The 23,563-nt window shown below is 42.4% G+C and overlaps 1 pseudogene; it reads left to right on the top strand.

The window, feature by feature from the left end:
• Positions 1-984: 984 nt before the first annotated feature.
• On the top strand, positions 985-23,563 carry LOC111156678 (annotated as a pseudogene).

The raw sequence follows: 23,563 nt of genomic DNA, 5'->3' as shown, positions 1-23,563 counted from the left end.
GACAGATTTCCCTTCCTCAAGCCCAGCCAAGGATTTCTACTCCTCAGCCCAAAGAGCCTTACTCTGCCTGCCATTCAAGGTCACAGATGGTGAGCACACCTTCACCAAAATCTACCGCTGTCTCTCCCTCAATATAACCTCCTGCATGCCCGTCTGTTTCTTCTCTCTAGAATGTTCTCCCTTGCAACGTCACCTGCCCAAAGTGCTTTTATCCCCATCCAAAATGACCTGGCCTGCTTGGTTGGACCTTTTTCCCAATACCCTTCACCAGATGCCCTGCCTCACTCTTGCACACCTGCTGGGGGCTTTGGGCTCCCCATGTCATCGACCCTTTTCTGCCCTGTATCAGCACACAGCCTGTGCTCCCTTCCTTTCTCCAGCTCCTCCTTCCTTTCCCCACCACAGCAAATGTCACCACTTCTCACTGTCCAGGCCAGAAACTTTGGACAATTCCAGATGCTTTCCTCTTTTTCACCCCGCACCTGGGTCCTCAAAAATCTGCGTCTGAGGTAGCCCTCACATTTGTCCTCGCTGCTCGTCCTCCCTTGCTCTACGTTAGCTCTGGACACCCCCATCCAGGGAGCTGCGCTGAGGCAGGCAGCCTGCCGTCTCCGCTCTTCTTGCTACCTGCGTACCTCTGCGGAGGCTGCTTCAGCTTCTCTGAACATCAGTTTTCTCACCTGCAAAAGATTATAAAATTAAACGTTTATGAATTTCTTTGGCTTGAATTAATAAAGAAATTTCCTACCTGGCCCCTGGCTGCAGGGACACAAGAATAAAGTCCAGTGCTCTCAACGCCCCCCATGAGCTCGATAAAAACCCGTGTGATCCCAACTACACTTTTCCAAAGCCAGTAACTGTCAGAATAAAATTTTGTTATTGCTTGTGGGGTTTTTTGTTATTTTTGTTTTTTTAGTTTCGGGTTTTGTTTTGTTTTGTTTTGTTTTTTGGGGGGGTTTTTTTGCGTAGACTGTAAGGCCGTGCATGCCGTGGCGCAGCTGTTCCTCTTACTGCTCTGAGGAGCCCCAAGAGAAAAGCAAGCAGTCCGCCAAGTGTGGCAGGCCCTTGCACAGACCCAAGCCTTGCACCGGCTGTTCTCCAGGCCTCTAATCACCCCGACCCACCTCCACTTCGCTCCCTGACGCTTTCCGCATCACCTCCTCGTGTTCTTCAAGACACAACCCAGCCGTCACCTGGCTTGTAGGGTTGAAGGCTGTAGGAAGCTCTCCTCTGGATTCCAGTCATCCCACACTTAGTCTGAGTGTGAGTCCCATGTGGGGGGGAGGGGCTCGATCTCACAACCCTGAGATCACAACCTGTGCCGAAACTGAGAGTCAGACCCTCAACCGACTGAGCCACCCAGGTGCCCCAGATTTATGATTTTACACAAAGCCTGACAGTAAGGCCACATGCTATATAATTTCATCATATGACGTATTTATCATGTTCAGAACCCTCCCCAGGAAACGCTCAGTGCGCTCATCTATAAGATGATGTTAGACCAGCTGACCTCCAGGGCCACATTTAGTTCTATGTTTTTTGATTTCTTGTTAATAAAAATGACTCTTAGACTAAAGGAATAGAACCCAGCACAGCAGTCCCAGGAAAGGGATCCCTGGTCTCTGTTTCAGCAGAACCGGGATAGAGTGGGAACGACACGGGAAGTTTGGATTCTTCACCGGTTTGAGCAGTTACCACTGCAATGACCTTAGAAAAGTCATTAAAGCCCACCCAGGTCTCTGTTTCTGTGTGTCTAAAACATGGGAGCTCCAGGCATGGCTTCTGTGGTCCTTCCCATCGAGAGTTTGAGCTCTAACTCATCCTTGCTTTCTGAAGGCAACCTAGACCAGTCTTGGAATAAAGTGTATATTCACCCACATTATAGATTTTAAGAGTTTTAGTAAAATTAATGCCATTGATGTTTTTCCTGCTAAAAATACATGGAATACTATGCATATTAAAGAGAATGTGGTAGCTTCTTCTCCAAGAAAATACGGAGTGGTGGATGATGCCAGTGCTACAGGAGGGAGGTCTGGAATGAGAGGTCGCAGAGGCAACACTGAGGGCAAGGCCAAGCACCATCACCAATCTGGGTCACCTGGTCAAGGACATGAAGATCAAGTCTGTGGAGATCTGTCTCTTCTTCTGGCCCATCAAGGACTCTGAGATCATTGACTTTTTTCCTGGTTTTGGAGAGTATGCCTGTGTCAAGCAGACCCATGCTGGCCAGGCAACCAGGTTCAAGGCATTTGCCATCATTAGATTTTACAATGGACATGTTGGTCTGGGTGTTAAGTGCTCCAAAGAGGTGACCACTACCATCCATGGGGCCATCACCCTGGTTAAGATCTCCATCATCTACACGCGGCGAGGTTACCAGAGGAACAAGATCAGCAAGCTCCACACTGTCCCAGGCAAGGTGACCAGCTGCCGTGGCTGTGCCAGGGCACCTCCCACCCCTGCCACCAGTGGCACTAGCATTGTCTCAACCCCTGTGCCCAAGAAGCTACTGATGATGGCCAGTATAGACGATTGCTCCCCCTCAGCCAGGTACTGCACTGCCACCCTGGGCAACTTCGTCAAGGCCACTTCTGACACCTTTCCAAGACCTACAGCTGTCCCACCCCTGACGTCTGGAAAGAGACCGTGTTTACCAAGTCTCTCTAGTAGGGATTCACTGACCATCTTGTAAAGACCCACACCAGTCTCCACGTAGAGGCCCCAGGCTCCAGCTGTGGCCACCCACAGTTTTTTTTGGTTGGTTTATTTTTTAAATTAAATTTTCTATTTAAATTCAATGAAATTAGCATAGACTGTCTTATTAGTTTCAGAGGTAGAATTTAGTGATTTTTTAAAAGATTTTATTTATTTATTTGAGAGAAAGAGAGCACACAAATGGGTGGGAGGGGCAGAGGGAGAGGGAGAAGCAGACTCCCCACTGAGCAGAGACCCTGACATGGAGCTCTATCCCACCCAGGACCCTGGGATCATGACCCAAGCTGAAGGCAGCCACTCAACCAACCGAGCCACACAGGCACCCCTAGAATTTAGTGATTTATCAGCTGCATGCAACACCCAGTGCTCATTACTTCAAGTGCCTTTCTTAATGCCCATCATCCAATTACCGTATCCCCCACCCAGCTCCCCTCCAGCAACCCTCCAATTGTTCCCTAATGTTAAGAGCCTCTTCCGGTTTATCTCCTTCTTTGTTTTCATCTTATTGTTCCTTCCCTTCCCCTATGTTCATCTGTTTTGTCTCTTACATTCCACATATGAGTGAAGTTGTACATGATAATTGTCTCTCTCTGACTGACTGATTTCACTTAGCATAGTACCTTCTAGTTCTATCCATGTCATTGAAATGGCAAAGCTTCATCCTTTTTGATGGCTGAGTAATATTCCATTACACACACACACACACACACAGAGAGAGAGAGAGAGAGAGAGAGAGAGAGAGAGATCCACATCTTCTTTATCCATTCATCCGTCAGTGGACATCTGGGTTATTTCCATATTTTGGCTATTGCCCCCACATAATTCACATAAAGTGAATTAAAACTGGTAAAAAGAAGAATGTGGTAGATTTGTAAATACTACTTGGAAGATGTCATATGAGTATCACTAGGTTAGAAAACTGAGTTACAAAACAATATGGACTGTAGTCCCCCCTTATCTGCAGTTTCAGCTTTCCACAGTCAACCTCAGTCCAGAAGCATTTGATCCTCCTTCTGATATGTTGGCAGAAGGTTGGTAGGAGCCTAACGCTACATCACAATGCCGACATTGCTCACCTCACTTTATCTCCTCACATACATATTTGATCATGTCACACCGTCACAAGAGGAAGCAGGGTGAGTACAGTAAGATATTTTGAGAGACTACATTCACCTAACTTCTGTTACAGTATATTCCCATAATTGTTTTATTATTATTAGTTATTATTAGTCTCTTACTGTGTCTAATTTATAAATTAAATTTCATCATAGGTATGCATGTATAGAAAAAAACATAGTATATATAGGGTTGGGTACTATCTGTGGCTTCAGACATCCACTGGGTTTTTTGGAACATATCCCCCATGGATAAGGAGGGACTACTGTATAGCATAATACCATTTTTATAAGAAAATAGTGTGTACACATGTAAGTACCCAAATCTTTTCCTCATTCAGTCTTTACTATCTCACTACGCACCACAGTCCACACAGCAGCTCAAGGCAAACATGCAGAAATCAGTCACTCTTGGTTCCTTTCCTTCCTTCACACCTTCGCTCTCTCTCTTCGAAGGAGATAAGGGGAAAGTCACACGGACATTGACCTTGGGAAGTTTTATGAGCTTGAGGGAGAAGACAATGCACAAAAGAGGATGTGAGAATAAATTGGGATGGATGTTATAATTGAAGGAAAGAGAGCCCCGCTGGTTGGGGTGGGCAGAGAAGGCCTGAGGGGTTGAGCTGGGCTTGAGGAGGAAGTCGGTCTAGATGAAGGCAGGCAGAGGAGCAGACATGTGAGGGAAGTGGAGGGAATGAGTGTGGCATGTGAAGGGAGAGGTGCTGCTACTGAGAGACAACTGGCAACGTGCCTGTGTCCAGCCTCTCGGGCTTCCACAACAGAGTACCACAGATTGGGGGACATTTAAACAACACACATTTATTTTCTCCATTCTGGAGGCTGGGAGTCTAGGATCCAGGTGTTGGCAGGACTGGTTTCTCCTGGAGCCTCTCTCCCTGGTTTTGCAGATGCCTTCTGCTCTCCAGATCTTCACATGGTGGTCTCTCTGTGTCTATCTGTGTCCTAACTTCCTCCTCTCATAAGGACACCAGTCAGATTGGGTTAGAGTCTACCCTACTGACTTAATTTTAATTTAATCGCCTCTTCAAAGACCCTGTCTCCAAATACAGTCACATTCTGAGGTCCTGGGGGATAGGACTTTGATGTATGAATTTTGAGGGCACACAATTCAGCCAATCACACTGTCTGTGCCTAAGGTGTACCAGATGGCCAGGAAATGGGTGAAAAGCTGAATAAATGTAACACATTTTAATGGCATGTTTATGGTCCTGCAGGAAGTTTGCAGGACACATAAAGTGAGAAAGATCGTGGAGATCCAACCTCTAAGACACTCTTGAGCAAAGGAACACCATGATGTTGATGTCATTGTAAGCACATTCAATGGCAATGTTCTGCCCCGTGGTTTGGAGCAGAGGTGAGCCTGGGGCCAGACAGAGCAGGTGAAAGACCATCTCAGTCATTCCGGGTGTGGGATGACAAGAGTCTTGACCAGGGTGGTGACCACAGAATAAAAGCTGGAGACAGATGGGTGTGCCTGGGGGATTGTTTCAAGCACCTGCACCCAGTTGATGTGGCCATGAGGGTCATATGCTACCTTGAGAACAATGAGCCCTCTGGAAACTGGCTACCAAAACCTGCATAAGATGATCTCATAGGTCCTGGGACACCAGTGACTCCAAACAATTCCTTCTGATTCAGGGCCCTCTTAATTTGTCCCCACCCTGCAGCTGGGTCTACTCTGCACTTGAATATGAGTGGGTTGCACTAAGATTCCTATTAGTTGGCAGAGGCATTAAATTCACTCCCACCATGTCTTGGATTTTGTGGTTATCTCCCCTAATCATACCTCTTGTACCTACAAGGAGTTCCCCTCCCTTCTTCCATACTTTTGGAAATTCTACCTGGCTTTCAAGACCTAATTCATATACTTTCTTGTCCACACAACTCTCGGTAGTGCTACAGCTCATGGGGCACTCTTGGCTGAGCCCTAATCACATGTATTTATACTACAAGATGTGTATGATATTAAATAAGGTAATATGCTCTTGTTTGTGATGTTTGGAACATTTATATGCCATGCAAACTCCCCTATGAGACTCTAAACTCCTTGAAGTTATGGATTTGGAACTTCTTATGTATTTGTCATACTACAAAACCTAGTGCATATTAAGTGCTCAACAAATTCATGCTGAGACAATAGCCAACACCCCAAAGGTCCACGTAAATGGAGTTAGTGGATGAAAAGGGCAGAGATAGAATATAAGCATATTCATTTCAATTCGTAGATGTGGCCTCTAAGTCCCAGTCCCACCAGTTTGCTCTGCACTTCCTGAATGCTGCTCAAAAAAGCATGAGCCCCAAGTCAGAAGAGATTCTTAAACCTCCAAAAGGAGCTTCATGGGTGGGAACTCAAAGTTGCCTCATCCTCATGTGTATAATGTTGATAAAAGGGTTGAGTGGACCAGACTCTTGGCAGTCTGCATCCAAGAAGATGATTAACCTGTCCTGGGAAGCCCTGTGATAAGATCATGCCTGAGAGGAGCTGGTACCAGGGTGGCCCTCGGGGAGGAAGGCAGTTGTTCGAGTGCTCCCCAAGGGAAAAGAACAAAGGAAAATCAGCAAGGGTTTTTTGGAAAAATGTAAAAGTTGATTCTCAAGTGCCTATGGAGTTGCAAGGAGCCATGAATAATGAAAAGAAACGTGAGAAAGAAGAACTTATCACAAAACTTCAAAACTTATTACAAAAGTACAGTAATCATTTGAGTGTGGTGCAGGGATAAGGACAGACAGATCAACCAATGGAATAGAATGGAGTCTAAAGATAAGTTCATGTGTCTACGGTCAAACGATTTTCAGCGAGAAAGCCAAGTCCATCCAAACGGGAAAGAACAGTCCTATCAACAGATGTTGCTGGGAAAACTGGATTTCCTTCCACATGCAAAAGAATGAAGTTGGGCCCCTATCATACACCATACCCAAAAATTAACTGGGACGGATCCATGACCCAAATTAGAAGGTCTAAAACTATAAAACTCTTAGGAAAAAAAACACAGGAGTAAATCTTTATGACCTTGGATTTGGCAATGAATTCTTAAGTATGACATCAAAAGCACAAGCAACAAAAGGAAAAATAGATAAATCAGATCTAGCCATTAAAAAATTAAAAATTAAAAAATTTTGTGCACCAGAGACATTATCAAGAAAACAAAGACAAGCTATAGAATGGAAGAAAATATTCTCAGATCTGATAAAGGTTTGCTATCTAGATTATATAAAGAACTCCCAACACTCAACAAGACAAACCACCAAATTTAAGAAATGGGTAAAGGACTTAGACATTTCTCCAAAGAAGATACACAAATGGCCATCAAGCACATAAAAAAATGCTCACCATCATTAATCATTAGGGAAATGTAAATCAAAACCACAGTGAATTACCACCTCGCATCCATTACAATGGTCATTACAAAAAATGAACAAATAAAAAAACAGAAAACAACAAGTGTTGGTGAATATGTAGAGAAATTGGAATGAGAATGTAAAATGGTGCTACCACTGTGAAAAACCGGTGTTTCTCTCAAAAAACTAAGCACAGAATTACCATATGACCCAGCAATTGCACTCATAGGTATAGACCCCAAAGAACTGAAAACAAGTATTCAAACAGATACTTGTCCACCAGGGTTTACTGCAGCATTACTCAGTAGCCAAAAGTAGAAACAACCCAAGCGACTAGCCTCAGATGAATAGATAAACAAAACATTGTGTATATATACAATGAAATATTATTTGGTCCTAAAAAAAGGAATGAAGTTCTGATACAACATGGAGGAACCTTGAAAACATTATGTAAAAGGAAATAAGCCAAACACAGAAGGTCAAGTATTGTACGGTTCCACCTATAGAAAACATCTAGAATAGGAAAATTGAGAGACGCGGAAAGGGTAATCGGGGTTTCCAGGGGATGGGAGTGGGAGAATGGGGAGTTATGACTTAATGCTTATAGAGTTTCTGTTTGGGTGGTGGAAAAGTTTTGGGAGTCAATAACGGTGGATGTGCTTAATGTCATTGAATTGTACACCGAAAAGAGGGTAAGATGGCAAATGGTGAAGTCTGTTATTTACCTCTATTTCACCACAATAAAAAAAAAAACTTATAAAATGAAATGAAACAGGAATTGGCAGAAGCAAGGAGGAAAAAGAAATGCAACGTGGATATGGCGCTCTTCAAATGCGTAGTTACTGGGACAGTGTATGGTAATGGCCAGCCTTTTGTTTCAAAGATATTTTATGCTAGGCACTACATACAAAAAAAAAACAAAAAACAAAAAACAAAAAACAAAAAAAAAATGAAATAAAATAGGCAGAGAAGACTTGCTCCAGCCAATGTGGGAGAACATTGACCCTTGAAGATATGACACTGACCCATGGGCTCTCTGGGCCACCCCAAGATGCCAAGATATAACTCTAAGGTCACTTTCTATGCCCAAGTTTTATCATTCTGGTCACACTTATTTCCTCTCTCATGCTGAAGCTAAAGTCCCCTATCAAATATGGGAGTATTACTTAAAAAAAAAGTCTCAGCTAACAGGTGCCTGAAAACTTGCTTAGCTCAAAAATGTTTATTTTCCCAGCCTCTCCGAGGTGTCTGGGTGGCTCAGTCTCTTAAGTGTCTGCCTTCAACTCAGATCATGATCCCAGGGTCCAGGATCGATACCTATGTAGGGCTCTCTGCTCAGCATGGAACCTGCTTCTACCTCTCCCTCTGCCTGCCACTCTGCCTGCTTGTGCTCTCTATCTCTCTCTGTGTCAAATAAATAAAATTTAAAAAATATATATTTACTCGTCCAGCCCCTCTTCTGCACAAAAAAAAAGGAAAAAAAAAAAAGAAAAAGAAAGAGGCAGATGGCTTGCATACTTTTTAAATTTACTTTAAGTCAAAACACGTCTGCTTTCTATTCTACAGCATTACAAACTCTGCTATCATGAGAGACAGTGACACAGAGGCACGCTTCCTTCACGATGGGATGTGACTTTAAGTACTCCCCTGAGGGTTTTCAGGGGTTCCCCAGCTGTATCAGGATAGCGCTGCTCTACTCCTCCCTCCACCCCTGGCACTGGCTCCCAGCGCCTCGGTGTTGCAACCCGACTCTAGGATGCCTAGAAATAGGACTCTAGGAGCATTGAGATAAAGTCCTCTGCAGCGCTTGGCACACAACATCCAGACTCAAAATATGTCCGTGGAACACAGACAATCCCAGCCCTTCTGAGCTGGGGAAAGAAGAAGGAGGAGGTGATTGGGAGGAGAAAAAGTGACCTCCACAGAATACTAATGAAGTCTAAGTTCAATTTTAAGACGGGACACGTGTTTAAAAGAGAGCACACGTGGCCGTTTATTTGCTTCAAGCCTCTTTGAATACATCTGCCCTTTCATCTGAATGATTTTAAACCTTCAGTTGGATTGGGAACCGATTTTCAAGGGTATCCACCATAGAACTGAGGCGCGAGCTGCCTGCAAATCGCCCATGTCCTTAAATGTTTAAACCTACTAAATCAAACAGGCCACCTGCAGGGTGCCTGGCTGGCTCCGTGGGAAAAGCATGGGACTTGATCTCTGGGTCGTGAGTTCGAGCCCCAAACTGGGTGTAGAGATTATTAACAAATAAACAAACAAACTTAAAAAAAATAATAACCAAATGAAATAATCCACCTGGGAAGCACAAATAAGAAGCAATGAGTCAAGCCATTATGATGAAAAATTGAGAGAGACTTAAAAAAAGATATGTACTTCTGTGCAAGTGACATTTGGGTAAGTTTGATGTGATGGCTGGTTTGCTGACTTTTCTTGTGTGTTCATTGCTTTCTTCTGATTTAAATTGTACTGTGCAGCTACACCCCACAGCAGGTCCTAAATACTAATTGCTAAGAGACACTCTTGTGGGGAGATGGATTCAATTAGCATCACATCTTTAATGATCCAGCATCTTACATACTTCCCATGTATAATTATATATTTTACGGCATCATGCCATCCTACAGATAAACAAAAAACTTTGAGAACATTTACTAGCTTTTTTGGGAATGTCCCCCAAAGGGTGTCATTTTCATTTGAACCAACCACTGAGATGGAATAACTCCACTCTTGAGGGTTAAGTTGTGGAAGTACCTTCATTCAGAAATTTCCCTCATGAGTTTTTTTTTCTCTTTTACCATAAAATTGCAGAAATGCCTATCATGCCCACTTGTATAAGGGACAGCATTTATATTCAAATGTATTCAAATCTGTATTTTAGCAAATACTTATACAGATTTGAATCATAATGATATACAAATTTGAATAATCCAGAGATTTCGTATTCAGGGAACTCAAGGTAAATCATGGGGTATTGTCCTATGAGTAAACCATTAAAACAAAGTCTGACAAAGGCACAGAGAGCAGAAGTGGACAGGGGTTGGAGGGTGGTGATAGCCTTCCTGAGAAAATGAAATGGGAATACTGAACACTGGGTAGACGTTTTCATGGCATACAGAAGTCGGGACAATGTTCCAGAAGAGTGAGCAGTGTGTGCCAAGACATGAACAGAGTGGCGGGTTTGGGAGAACTCCCTAGAGATCTATGTTGCTATGAGAGGGAGGTGAGAACAAAAATGGAAAACTTGAGGTAAAGCCTGGGATTTCTCCTCACTACTTAATAAAAGATGCCACCACACAGGCAATTCATCTTCATCTCAAAATACAAACATAAATTGGGTTATTGGATTGTAAAAAGTGATCGAGGTAGAATGAGGAGTCCTAGGAACAACCGAACCAAAAAATCTTCAAGCTCAGCTATACTCTTTTGAGAATCAGTAACCTCAAAAGAAGAATGTCTCTTGCCTTACCACCCCCCCCCATCTCCATTTTTTAAACATTCTGTCAGTTTTGGAGTGCCTAAGTGGCTCAGTTGGTTAAGCATCTGCCTTCAGCTCAGGTCATGATCCCAGAGTCCTGGGATGGAGCCCAGAGTTGGGCTCCCTGCTCAGAGCGGGGTCTGTTTCTCCCTCTCCCTCTCTTCCTTCCATCTGCTCATGCTAGCTGTCTTTCTCTATCTCTTTATTGTGCACGGGCACAACCGTGGTGCATACCCACACACACACACACACTTTCCCTCTCTTAAATAAATAAATAAAATCTTTTAAAAAATTGTCAGTTTATTACAGGCAAGCACGGCAGAACAAGGACAATCAGAAGTGGAGGGTATTGGGGCAACTCCTAACGGGCTGAGTGACGCTGCTTTTGGCCAGCTGGTGTCCTGGGTCAAGACTGAGAAGGTGTGGGAGAGTAAGGGGTGCGGGCAGGTAGATCTGAAGCACAAGGAAATGCAATCTGGAGAAGGGATGGTTATTAGGCAATAGTGTTCTCTTCCCTGTAGCCTATCGGCTCTTCTGCAAGGAAGGCTGCTGCTGGCAATTCTCATTCCACACCTCATTGCTTCCCCTGCTATGGATCTATTTTCTCTTCTAATGTCTTCCAGCATGAACATGTTTCTTCCTGGGTGACCTAGCTGGTTGAGGGGCCAACTCTTGATTTTGGCTCAGGTCACGATCTCAGGGTCATGAGATCAAACCCCTCGCTAGGCTCCAGTCTCAGCAAGGAGTCTGTCTGAGATACTCTTTCTCCCTCAGCCTGTCTCCCCTCTCAAAATAAAGAATGTTTCTGCTAGTCAAGGTCTTAGAATGACGATTCCACACAAAGCTTCTAGTGTCTATCCTGAGCCACAAGGGGTTCCCTGCTTCTCATTCCCTGTCCCCCACCCATTGCCCCTACTCCCTACCAAAAAAAGATTAGAAATTCTCTGACCAGACAGGGCAAAGTTCATTTGCACATTCAACAAAGTCCATTCTTTTTGTATAACAATCATAGCTTTAGGAAGTTATCACAGCATCTAATTGAAGAAAGGGATGAGGAAAGGAGATAATATTTACAAACCTGCCTGTGTTACACTCTGGTGGGTACTCTCAACATATTACCTCATTTAATCCTCTCAAAGTTCCTGTGAAGGAGGCTTGATCAACCCATTTTACAGATATGAAAACAATCACCAAGTCCACAAACTCCAGCAGCCATCCTTACCCAGCCCGGTTTTTTAATACAGTGGTTTAGGCAGGTCTCCAGCACAGGAGATGACTGATAAATGGTAGATGACTCCACAGGATCCTCGTCCCTGACTGAGTTGATCAAGGTTTACCTCGCTTTTCCTGTCCTGTGTTCTCACCCCAAGCCAGTTATCATGTCTCATCTCGGCACTCAAAACATATATTAATGGAGAACAGAAAGTTCTTCCCACTATCTTTGACTCTCTAAAGGAAAAGTCAACGTCTTACATGCATTTATTAATGGCCCACTTCTTCCCACAAGGGGTTTAAAGTGATGTACCACAAAGAGGAGCACTTGGCTGGCTCAGTCAGTAAAGCGTGCCACTCTAGATCTCAGGGTCGTGAGTTCAAGTTCACCCATGTTGGGTGAGGTGCCTACTTAAAATGAATAAATAAATACATAAATAAATAAATATGTAAATAAATAAAGTGATTTGCCACAAAGATAGCTACAATAACATGACTGAGTATAAATAAGAATAAAATAATAGGATCATAGACAACATAAACATAAGTAAAATAAAAGTAAATAACAGACAAGGAACAGAAAAATCATAAATTGCAGACTATAAGGAATTATATAGTTACTATGATTAAGCCTTAATTTTTACTTTTTGTTTACTACCGGTCAAACAGAAAAGGAAAACCTGGTCAGTTACATAGTTCTGATTGTTAAAGAAGAAAAGAAACTTTCTCAAGGGAAGCTTAGCTTTTCTAAAAATTTAGTTTTAAAATATATACCTTATGCATAATTTCATAGTCACGTCTACCCTCCCCAACTCATGATAGAGTACACACTATCCCTATCATACATTCTTATAGCAAAAGCGAAGCATTAAAGGAAAACTCTCTAGACAAGGTTAGACCCTCCGAAACACATTGCATATCCATTATATACTGCTGTGTAACAAATCAGCCCGAAGGTCAGAACCACCACCATTTTACGTGCTCATTCTTCTCAGAGTCAGCAAACTGGGTTGAGCGTAGCTGGGCAGTTCTTCTAATAGTCCTCAAGCCTCATACTACGGAGGTTCTCACTTCACTGGTGTTGGATGGGGCTCTTCATTGGCAGCTCCCTAGGTGATTCTTGGACATTGCCAAGCTTAAGAACCACCGGCATTATGCATAACCCTAATTCACAACTCAGCGAAGGCAGTTTCTCCCAGGTGAAGTGAAGTTAAAAGGACTTTAAGAAAGGCCAGATCCAGATTACCGAAAACGATAGTGAAAACGAACAGACTCATATTTCCTGATTGCAAAACTTAAGGCAAAGATATGGAATCAAGTTAGTGTACGGCATAAGGATCGAAATATAGAACAATGGATCAGAGTTGAGAGTCCAGAAATAAACCCTACTTTATAGCCAATGGATTTTCAATTAGGCTGCCAAGATCTTTCAAAGGGGAAAAACAGTCTTTTCAACAAATGGCACTGGGACAACTGGATATCCACATGCAAAGTAACGATTCTGAACCCTCTTCCTTCCATCATATAGAAAAAGTAATTCCAAATGGATCACAGACCTTCAGGTAAGAGCTTGATCTATGTAACTCTTAGAAAGTAGCACAGGATTATATACCATGACCAAGTAGGATTTATCCCAGGAATGCAATGTTGTTTTAACATCCAGAAATCCAATAACGAAACTCACTATACTAATAGGATAAAGGACCAAAAAAAAAACCCACATGGTCCTCAATAGCTATAGAAAAATCATTGCTCGAAATCCAATTATATTCATGATATAACCTCTTAATAAACTAGGACTCAAAGGAGGCTTCCTCAATTTGCTACAGGGCATCTATGAACACTTGACAGTTATCACTATACTTATTAGTAAAGTCTGAACATAACGATGGAATACGATTCAACCTTAAAAGGAAGGAACTTCTGACATGCTACAGCATGGAGGAAACTTGAGGACATTATGCTCAGTGAAATAAGCCCATCACAAAAAAACACAAATGCGGTATGATTCCACTGATACAAAGCACCTAGAATAGTGTAATTTGTTGAGGCAAAGGGTAGAATGGTGGTTGTCTGGGGCTGGAAAGACAAGGAGATGGGGAGTTAGTGTTTAATGAGCACAGAGTTTCAGTGCAGGGAGAGTAAGAATTCTGGAGATGGATGGCAATGACGTGTTGGAAAACACGCAACATTGTACAGTTGATGTGTATATTGTACGTCACGTTGTGACAGTCGTACAATGTGAAGATATTAATGTTGCTGAACTGTCCACTTAAAAACAGTTAAAATGATACATTTTATGTTATGACTTTTCTGTTTCACCACAAGTGAAAAAATAAAAATAAGTAAATAAGACTGAAAAAATTAATGTTTTCCCACTGAGACTGGGAATAGGGAAGGATATTTTCTCTTAATACCTTTATTCAACTAGAGACTAATCTCTAGCAAGTGAAATACTCAAGAAAAAAACAAACAAACAAAGGGTATACAGATTGGAAAAGGTAGAAGTATAACTGTCTTCGTTTAGAGACAACATGATCCTGTATGTAGAAAATTCTATGGAGTTTCCCAAAAACTCACTAGAATTAGTAAACCTGATCAAGGCCACAGGATAAAAAGACCAATACATAAAACTAATTGCATTTCAATATACTAGCAATAAATAATTCAAAACTAAAATTATAAAACAATTCCATTCACAATAGCATCAAAAAATACTTGGGAATAAATTTAACAAAACAAATGCAAGAACTATGCACTAAAACCATAAAACATTGCCAAGATATCTATCTGAAGGTCTGAATAAATGGAGAGACATACTATGTGCATAGATTAGAAAGCTCAATATTGTTAAGAGGGTGATCCTTCCTAAACTGATCTAGAAATTACATGAAATCCCTATCAAAATCCCAGCATTTTTTCATAGAGCTGGATGACATGACCCTAAAAGTTATACGAAATGCAAAAAACGCAGTCACCTGGGTGGCTCAGTCAGTTAAGCCTCTGACTCTTGATTTCCGCTCAGGTCATGATCTCAGGATCCTAGGATTGAGCCCCATATCAGGCTCTGTGCTCAGCAGGGAATCTGCTGGAGGATTCTCTCCCTCTCCCTCTGCATTCCCCTCTCTAACTCTAAAATAAATAAATAAATCTTTAAAAAAAAGAAATGTAAAGAACCTAGAAGAGCCAAACCATTTTGAAAAAGAACAAAGTTGGAGGACTTACACTACCTGATTTCAAAACTTGCTATAAAGCCATAGACATTAAGACAGTCTTGTATTAGCAAAAGTACAGACAGATGGGTCAATAGAACAGAACAGAATATCCAGAAATAAACCCTTACCTTTATGATCAATTGATTTTCAACAAAGATGTGAAGGATATACATATCCTTCACATCTTTGTTCATATCTATAATATGGATATGAACAAAAAAATATATATATATGAGCAAAGATGTGAAGGATATATATATATCCTTCATATATATTCATATATATTATATATGCATGTATATATATGCACATATATATACACATAATATATATACACATATATACACATACACAGTTTAGGAAGGATCACCCACTTAACATATATACACACACACACATATATATAATATATATACACATATATATAAGAACATATATTTTATATATATAAAAGAACAAAGATGTGAAGGATATATATATTTATATATTTTATTTTTATTTTATTTTATTTATATATTCATTATATATTTTATTATTTATATATTATATTTATATTTTATTTTATTTTATTTATATATTTATTATATATTTTATTATTTATATATATTATATATATATGTAATATGTATATGTATCCTTACATCACAGTATACACAAAATTTCATTAATAGACCTAAAATTTAGGAACTAAATATTATCTATAAAGATGCCAAAATCGGGGCACCTGGGTGGCTCGGTGGGTTAAAGCCTCTGCCTTCAGCTCAGGTCATGATCTCAGGGTCCAGGGACCCTCTCTCTCTCTGCCTGCCTCTCTGCCTACTTGTGAGCTCTCTCTCGTCAGATAAATAAATAAAGTTTTTTTTTAAAAAATGCCAAAATCTACCAAAAAAATAATCCTGACTTACCGCTCTTTGCTTTATTTCACTCAGGCAAATGAAGGCGGCTAAAGATGGGCCAAGTATCTTGCACGGCATTGCCTATTATTTTCAACACGTTCACCAATATTGTTCTTTCTGTGGCCACATTTGTCGAGCTGAGTCCCTTGGCAGGAAAACCCCATCCCAGCACCCTGAAGGACAGCTGCATTGGAAAGAAAGTCAGTGGGATTGTTATGTTGACCCTGGGATACTGAAAAATCCTAGATGGGTTCTAAACTCAGATTTTGTGTTATAGAAGAATAATTTGTTTTCCATTGAGAGAATTTAATTAAGAGTTACACCAATAAATTCTCAAACGTAGCTGTAACCATTCACCCCAGTTTATTATGAAGACATCACAAGGAAAGGAAGAGCTTACCCAGGGCTTTGGTTACTGGGTTTCTTAGGCCCGAAAGTGTTCAGAGGGTCCACAAAGCCCCAAGTCAGCAGCCGTGGTTTGGGGGATTTTACCCACAAGGTGCCCAGGTGGGTACAATGTGTGTCTCTCCAGAGAGCCTGGAACATTGCTGATCCAGAACTGAGCCTGCCTCCCTGAAATGCCTCCCAGGCAAGCAGTCCCTCAATTAATCTTCTCAAGGCTTCAGTAGATCTGAGAAATGAAAGAACACAGTTCTCTCTCAAGACAGACCTGCAGGTTTGCCCATGTCTTCTGGATCCCTTCCAGTTTCTGGGGAGACTTTCTTTCTTGCAAGTCTGGAATGGGTGTGGAAAGCAGCAAGGCCCTCTTCACCAGTGACAGGATATGCGTTCACTTGCCAACACAGGCAGCCACCTGTAAGACCAACACCTTGGTTCTTTTGTTTGGAGATTTGGTGCGAAGCAAAGCAGATCCCCTTCCCAGGAGGCTAATAAGAGGGAATTTGTATTTAAAACAAGGATCTGTGCCCCAAATACGATTTCCATCTATCTCCCTACCAACACACAAATACTCATTAAAACTAAATTCTAAAATTAGCCATGCATGTCTTTAAAGGATTAAACTCCCCTCTTAGCAAAGTAAACTTAAAAACTCTATTCGGGTTACTAGTGACCTTTCTTCTTTTTAGAATATGTCACTCTCTCATCAGAGACATCAAATCTTCTTTTCATGAATAAAGATGTCAGAATTAAGGGGTGTTGGGCAGGTAGTCAGTTAAGTGTCCGACTCTTGGTTTCAGATTGGGTGATTTCAAGGTTGTGAGATTGAGCCCCAAGTAGGGCTCCCCGCTCTGCGTGGAGTCTGCTTGAGATTCTCTCTCCCTCCTACTTGTGTTCTCTCTCTCTCTCTCTCTCTCTCTCTCAAATAAATAAATAAATAAATCTTTTTTTTTTAAGTCACAACTAAGAATTAGAACTCTTAATATTTGTTTGCCCTCACGCTATAATTTCAAGATGAAATTATCTATCACATTAAAGAAGTCATTTTCCAGTATGGCACACACGCGCACACACACACACACACACACCTGTCTCTCTCAGATCTATTCCTCGATTATATGATAAATAGATTGGAGAAAATGACAGGATTATTCCCAGCTTGTGACGAAGTTAAGCTTGGCATATGATCCCTGCTTCTCCAGTGTTATTTCTGGATACTTCTACCAATATTCAGTTTCCTACCATTTAAAAAAAAATACATTATTCTCATCATCCAGCCCTTTTCTCATATTTCCTTTCATGTTTTAAAAATAGCATTTTTGAAAGTTGAAAATAGAGCTACCCTACGACCCAGCAATTGCACTACTGGGTATTTACCCTAAAAATACAAATGCAGTGATCTGAAGGGGCACGTGCACCCAAATGTTTACAGCAGCAATGTCCACAATAGTCAAACTATGCAAAGAATCTAGATGTCCACCAACAGATGAATGGATAAAGAAGATGTTATATATATATATATATAAAATGGAATACTATGCAGCCATCAAAAGAAATGAAATCTTGCCATTTGTGACAATGTGGATGGAACTAGAGGGTATTATGCTGAGTGAAATAAGTCAATTGGAGAAAGACAATTATCATATGATCTCCCTGATACGAGGAAGTGGAGATGCAACGTGGGGGGTTTAGGGGGTAGGAAAAGAATAAGTGAAACAAGATGGGGTCAGGAGGAAGACAAACCATAAGAGACTCTTAATCTCACAAAACAAACTGAGGGTTGCCAGGGGGACGTGGGTAGGGAGAGGGTGGTTGGGTTATGGACATTGGGGAGGGTATGTGCTATGGTGAGTGATGTGAAGTGTGTAAACCTGGTGATTCACAGACCTGTACCCCTGGGGCAAATAATACATTATATGTTAATTTAAAAATTTAAAAATTTTTAAAAAATAAAAATAAAAATAGCATTTTTGGGGTGCCTGGGTGGCTCAGTAGTTAAGCATCTGCCTTCAGCTTAGGCTGCGATCCCAGAGTCCTGAGATCGAGCCCTGCATCGGGCTCCCTGCTCAGCGGGAAGTCTGCTTCTGCCTCTCCCTCTCCTGCTGCTTGTGTTCCCTCTCTCGCTGTCTCTCTCTCTCTCTGTCAAATAAATAAAATAAAATCTTTTTAAAAATAGCTTTTTTTTCAGATTATAAAATTAATACTGTTTGTTATAAAATTTTAAAATATGAAAAGTTATGAAGAAGAAAATCAGGTTACCCATAATCCCTCCACCAAGGGTTAATCCTGTTAATATTTTTGGTGTATTTCCCTCTGTATTTTTAAGTATGACTCCCCCCACAAAAATTACATAGCAAATAAATCAGAGGCAATTTTCCCATTCTTAATTCATATCCATTTGGCATTTGGCATAAGACCACTTATGTTTGGTCTCGAGCTTGTCCCACACTGACTCCAGCCCTGATATTTGGGTCCCTGCCTTGTGTTCTGTTTCTCCATCCACCCTGACCCCGAGTTCCTCAGCTGGGGCCCCACTTACACTGGATTCCAGGTTTGAGTTTTGGCTATTTGCCTTCAATGCCGTTTGACCCCATGGGCCTTTGGGAACGTGAATTCTCAAGGCAAAAACTTCATGTATCTCTGTACCCAATATAACAAAAATCAAGTAAGACTTCATGAAAATCTACATTCTTCATTATTTTTGATGCTTCTGAAACTAACTTAGAGTTTTACTTTGCCTTTTTTTTTTTAAGATTTTATCATTCATTTGAAAGGGAAAGAGAGAGAAAGAGTACAAGCAGGTGGAGAAGTAGAGGCAAAGAGAGAAGTAGACTCCCCACTGAGCAGGGAGCCCAACGTGGGGCTCGATGCCAGGACCTGGAGATCATGACCTGAGCTGAAGAAGATGGTTAACCATCTGAGCCACCCGGTGTCTCTTACTCAGCCTTTTTTAAAAGCAGGCATTTCCAAAGACATGAGATACTAGAGAGCAGGCACCATGCTCATTTATAACTCCAGCACATGGCCCATAGCAAGTCCTCAATAAATGACCACTGAATGCTTAAATGACATTGAACTCTTGCTTCCTGTCTGGGGAAATATAATCAAAGCAACAGTAATGACTATGGTCGGTATCTCTGCATCCTTTATCAGCCAGAATCACTGAGCTTTAATCACTTAAACTTCTCTGTTCTTCCAGGCAGGGTCTCCCCTTCCTGGCCACTGGCCTCCTCCTCCTCCTGCCACCTTCATGCCTGCTGCTTCTCCCCTCCCTACCTCCCGCCTCCTCGGATGGACTGAGTTCCCCGGCAAGTAGAATGAGGTACCCTAATGTGGTTCCCATTGCCATCAATCAGCCTTCAGCGACAGGCTTCATCAGCCTGTAGGTGTCTGCCACACTATTCCACCTGCTTCAAGAGAGCTAAGAGCAAAGCCTTTCCACCCTCACACACTGAGAAAAGGACAGGTGAACCGTGAGGTCATTAACAGAAAGCTATTTTCAAAAATTTTGAGGACAACTGTGACCTCTGATGACAATCCCATGTTGGTAACTCAGTAGTCATGGGGTATCTGGTTGGCTCATTCAATAGAGCATTTGACTCTCCATCTCATGGCTGTGAGTTCAAGCCCCACGTTGGGCATGGAGCCTACTTAAAAAAAATTTTTTTTTCCTAAATACTAAACAACAACAACAACAAAAATAACTCAGCAGCTACATCGCCTCGTCTGTGGTTGGAGAGGACAGAGCTGCAAAGGGGACAGGGATGGGAAAGGGGAGAACCACAAGAGGGGCCTTGCAAGACTCAAAATGAGACTGACCACAAACTTGGGTAAATAATTAACTTCACCTTCTGCACCTAAGCTTCATCCCACCTTTAAAGTATCACCAAGAGATCCTAGAGATTTTATTATATCCTTTGATTCACCCAGTTATTTAAATTTGGGGCCCAAATTGCTTTTTGACAAACAGAATCACATTTTTAAATATTGCTGCTTGAAAGAACCCAGACATCTCACACCCATTAAGGTGACCTGGTTAAGAAATAAAAAAAGAAAGGAAAAGAAAAGAAAAAAACATGTTGGTGAGGATGTGGAGAAACTAGAACCAAAACAGTATAGTGGTTTCTCAAAAATGAAACACAGAATTACTTCCGGATACTAGAGTTCCACTGCTGGACATTTACCCAAAAAGAATTGAAAGGAAGGACTCAAAGAGGTATTTCTGCACCCATGTTCGTAGCTGCATTATTCTCAATGTCCAAAAGGATGGAAAAAACCAACGTGTCCATCCACAAATGAATGGATAAATAAAATGGAGTATAATATTATGTAGCCTTAAAAAGAAAGGAAATTCTAAAAGAAGAAGAAGGAGGAGGAAGAGGAGGAGGAGGAGAAGGAGAAGAAGGAGAAGGGGAGGAGGAGGAGGGCTAAGAGGGGGAGGAGAGGGGGAGGGGAAGAGAAGGAGGAGGAAACCGACACACGAATAGTCATTCGTAGAGACGGAAAGTAAAATGGCGGCTGCTGGGAGGTGGTTATTTTTAACAGATGCAGGGCTCCTATTCTGTAAGGTAAAGTTCTGGAGACGGATGGTAGTGATGATTTGACAACAACATCAGTGTGCTTAATGCCACTGACCTGCACATGGAACAGTAGGGAAGATGGAATGTTTTATGCCACCTTTCTTTCCTGCAATTTAAAAAAAAAAAAAAAAGAGCCCTGAATGAGTCCCTTTGTTTTTTTGGGGGGTTGGGGGCGGTTTGCTTTTTGGTTTTTTTTTTAAAGGTTTATTTATTTTATTTTATTTTATTAAAGATTTATGTATTTGTTTGTTTCTTTATTATTTGAGAGAGAGGGAGGGAGATGAGGAAGTGGGAGAGAGAGAGAGAATCCCAAGCTGACTTTCTGCTGAGCTCAGAGGCTCAGCAGGCTTCGATCCCACCATGTCCTTGAGCTCATGACCTGAGCCCAAATCAACAGTCAGACACTAAACCGACTGAGCCACCCAGGTGCCCCTGAATGAGTCCCTTTGTAAAACCAAAGTATCCTGTGTAAGGTGAGGAATCACACCTTTTCCTCCTAAGCTGTTTTGGGAATTCAGGCTTTTGTGTAAACCTAAAGTCAGTCGTCCCTGAGATATGTTTTGCTCTGCGAGCAGCCCGTCTGCAGTCACTTCTCCAAGATGATTCTGTGAGAGCCATTCATATACCAACATTTGATTTCATACTTTTCTCTAAAAAATTACTTTGAGAGTCACGGCCATCCACTCACTTCCATTGCTACACAAAGGGCAGCTTAATAACGTCATTCTGTCATTGCCGCCACCACAGGGAGATGAGGGGACATGGATACACGACCCTCCCCCACCCCCACACACAAGACAGAAGTGAAGTGAGAAATTCCTGCTCCTCTCAGCCGGTGGTGGGAGTGCTGGGTTGGGTGAATAATGGCTCCACTGGCCACAAATGAAGCTTCCTCTGACTCATCGGGTAAATGAAGCTGCTTTATCTCCCTTGCCCCACCTACCTGCCTTCCCCATCCTTTCCTCCAGAGCAGTCAGGGACTGAGATAAAAGTGAGCGCACTGTACTCCTAGTGCAAGGAGGCTGCTGAATCAGGAGCGGGCCCAGCCCTTGCAGCATGGCCCCAATAACGCCTAGACCGTGCCTTTCATCCGCGGACCTCAAAGTCCTCAAAAGCATAAGCTGGCGAATCCTGGTGCAGGCCCTGGGAAATGATCTGGGCTATTTCCAAGTCAGAGAAACTAAGGCACAATGGGGGGTCATGGTCGCACTGGGTATCAGCACAAGATCATGGTCCAACGAGAACTCAGCACTTCCACGTTACTTTTAACCACCACCCTCCCTCCTGCCTTTTTTTTTGTAATCGAGCTCACATAGTCTAATGGGTGGGAAGAAAAGGAATAACAACTTTGTACAAAACGTAATCTGCAAATAACGCAGTGATTTAGGACATCTCAGAGAATGTGTTTGCGTTGCTTTTAGGAAAGCTTTTCTTCCTGAACGTCCCTGGGAGTGTCTCCCCTTTTGGAAAACCTTATTTCTCAGGACGCCAGTGGTCTTTTGGAAGGCAGTCACCTCAGGCTGTAAAACTGAGTATTTCCCCAAACGCGCTGTACAGAAGAGTCACGTGGGGGATCTATTAAAATGCAGAATCCAATCCAATAGTCTGGGTGGAGCCTCAGATTCTTGGTCCAAGGACCACACTTTGAGTAGCAAGGAGCTAGACAGGTCAAGCTGCTCGCAGACAATGCCCTTCTTGAAAACGAACACTTGGAGCCTATCCATTCCTCGCCCCCACCCCCCTCAGCACCAGCTTTCTGGGCACTTAATTATTCTGAGTCTTTAATCATTCTGAGTTTAATTATTCCGACTCTTTCGAGCCTAATTTGCAAATCATGCTAAGGTTGGCACATCGAGGCACTGGAGGGAGGTGAGAGAGTGGTGGTGGTTTAAAGCTTAAACAAACTAGAGAGACGCATCATCTCTGATCATACTTAACCGTAGTTAACAGACACAATCCTTTAAAAGCGTGGGACCACATATAATTGTGTGCTAAGAGCATTCCAAGGCAACACTCCAAAAAAAGGAGAAACATTAGTAGGAGGTCACTTGGGGGTGAAAAGAAAAATTACCCTCCAACCAGCCATCCCGGGTGTCTCAGGTACACAGTCCAGACACAGGAGAGGCTGCGCTGCGGATACTTATCAGTGTTTGACTTGACCTTTCGCCTCTGCGGTGTTATTCCCGGCCCCCACCGTTGTTGTGGTAACGCTGATAACCCCGTGAGGCTTCTCCACGCCTCCGGAATGTCGGAGTCCTGCGAGCAGTCTCCGTGTTTAGGTCTCCCAGACTGTAGACGAAGAGGCAGTTGAGGCCCCGGGGCACAATTTCTAAATGATAAGGTGTATGGCAAATCCCGATTCTTTGCAGACACCGCAGACTTCAACCCACCATGGCCAGAGCTGCGCGGGAGGCAGCCGCTGCCGGAGGAGCCTTACCCGGGTTTCTGCAGACCAGACATCAAGGATCAGAGCCGAGTGTGCATCTGGCAACGTCTACAGCCCGCGGGGCAGTCCATCCGGTGTCCTCCCCCGCCGGGGAAGAGGATTGGGGGATGGAGCGAGCAGCCCCTCCAGCTCTAG

The sequence above is a fragment of the Enhydra lutris genome, unplaced genomic scaffold, assembly GCF_002288905.1.
Source record: "Enhydra lutris kenyoni isolate GAN:26980312 unplaced genomic scaffold, ASM228890v2 scaffoldscaffold48, whole genome shotgun sequence".
Taxonomy (NCBI): Eukaryota; Metazoa; Chordata; class Mammalia; order Carnivora; family Mustelidae; genus Enhydra; species Enhydra lutris.
The sequence above is the reverse complement of the archived record's forward strand: the minus strand, read 5'-3'. Positions and strand labels throughout refer to the sequence as shown.